The sequence below is a fragment of the Berghia stephanieae genome, chromosome 8 (genome assembly GCF_034508935.2).
Source record: "Berghia stephanieae isolate SIO BIC M18660-M18661 chromosome 8, UCSD_Bste_1.3, whole genome shotgun sequence".
Lineage (NCBI taxonomy): Eukaryota > Metazoa > Mollusca > Gastropoda > Nudibranchia > Aeolidiidae > Berghia > Berghia stephanieae.
Genome location: NC_088367.1, coordinates 12,142,965 through 12,145,464, shown reverse-complemented (window position 1 = coordinate 12,145,464; position 2,500 = coordinate 12,142,965).

Here is a 2,500-nt window from a genome sequence, read left to right as displayed (position 1 = left end):
TGTTTCCATGAGCACTACTAACGACAACTCACTAAGCGGTGCAAAAACCAAATAATGACGTCATACTGCCAGTCCTTTTGGATTTCAGTATCAGGCTACAACATAACGATGGCTACGGTCAGTGTCAGCACACACTATCTTTTTTTGTGCGGTATGTAGTCTTGTGGTGTATAACGGTCGCCTTCGGACTGGAAGGTCCTGTGTTCGAGCCTCGCTTTAATAGGCGCATAGTTGAGTCATTGGAAAAGACTCTTTACTCACATTCTCTCACCGAATCCAGGTATGTAATGAACATCTGGCCGTTAACAGCGTTGTCTCTGTAAAAAACAACAAAAAACACATTGTAATATTACCTAACAGGCATCATGTCTCGTTCTACATGTTATGTGTTACGGTTGGTCAGAAACAACTCCTTGTAAAGCGCTTTGCGCACGGTTAGTGGATATCGCTCTATAAAAAAAAAGCCTAAGATTGTTTTAAAATTATAAAAAAAAAACCCCAACGTTTTCCAATATTTTTCGGGGTTTTCGTATTCCAGTCATAACATAATTCCCACAAAATGGGTTGTACTGAATAACCTATTTCTATCCGTGACTCAGGCTGATCTTGATTATCTCATCTCATTGCAATCGGATGGATGGATGGATGAGAACACGGATAGGGATGGATGAGAACACGGATAGGGATGGATGGATGAGAACACGGAATGGGATGGATGAGAACTCCAATAGGGATGGATGAGAACTCCACTTTATCATTGTCTCACTAACATCATATTCATTTCATGTCAAACTTACTACTACTATTGTGCTGCTATTTAATTTCATTTTCTCATTATCACTACTACTCGCTATCCAAACCTTACTACTACTATTCTACTACTACTATCTACTATACTACTACTACTACTACTACTACTACTACTACTACTACTACTACTACTATACTACTACTACTACTACTACTACTACTACTACTACTACTATACTATACTATTACTACTCTACTACTACTACTACTACTAACTACTACTACTACTACTACTACTACTACTACTACTACTACTACTACTACTACTACTATTACTTATTACTTTACTACTTACTACTACTACTACTTACTAACTACTACTACTACTACTACTACTACTACTACTACTACTACTACTACTATTACTACTACTACTACTATACTACTACTACTACTACTACTACTACTACTACTACTACTATCTACATACTACTACTACTACTACTACTACTACTACTACTACTACTACTTATTACTACTACTACTACTACTACTACTACTCGCTACCGTATCTACTACTACTACTACTACTACTACTACTACTACTACTACTACTACACACTACTAACTAACTACTACTACTACTACTACTACTACTACTACTACTTCCACCTCCACCACCACCACTACTACTACTACTACTACTACTACTACTACTACTACTACTACTACTACTGATTCTACTACTACTACTACTACTACTACTACTACTACTACTACTACTACTACTACTACTACTACTACTACTAATTTTGCCCTAGGAAAAAAAAAACCGAAAGTGCCCGAAGCGGGGTTCGAAACCGGAACCTTCCGGGTCACAGTGCATTGCATTAACCACTCGGCTACTTCACCCCTCTCCCCCTTGGTAAAAAGTGTGCATAAAACAGTCCAGACAAAAGAACAAGCAAAATTTATTAAAAAAAAAAAAAAAAAAAAAAAACAAACAAAAAAAAAAAAAAAAAAAAAAAAAAAAACAAAAGCAAAAAACAAATAAAACCACCAAACAAACAAACGAACAAACAAAACAAAAGCAAAACGAATCACCCTGTCTCAACTAGAGATCAAACCAATGCCGAATTGTTAGGGATTTTTTATCATTTCTCTTCTGCTTTGGCTGGCACTTGAGCTTTAAAAAAGAGCTTTTATATAGCGCAATATCCACTAAGCCTGATCAAAGCTCTTTACAAGGGGTCCCTGACCAACATGCTCAACTCGCTTTACAAGGTGTCCCTGGTCAACAGCAACACGTAGCATGAAGAACGAGACATGACGCCTGTTAGGCGATATTACAATATTTTTTTTCCGACAGAGACAACGCTGTTAACGGCCAGGTATTCATCTTACACATGAGTACGGTGAGAGAATGTGAGTAAAGAGTCTTTTCCGGGGACTCAGCCATGCGCCGCTTAAAACGAGGCTCGAACCCAGGACCTTCCGATCCGAAAGCGAGTGCCATACCAAAAGACCACATAGCCGCACTATTTCATGTCATTTTTATGATTCATATTTGAGATGATTTCTTTTCTCTTGTATTTATGCTTTCTGTTATATTCGTCATTGTGTCATGCAACCGGTAACCGGGAGGTCCGTGGTTCAATCCCCAGTCGAAACAAGCTGATTTATTACTTTTGGAATAATAACGCATACTTATATTTTTGTCTCTGTTTTGTTTTGCACTGTTGTATACAAA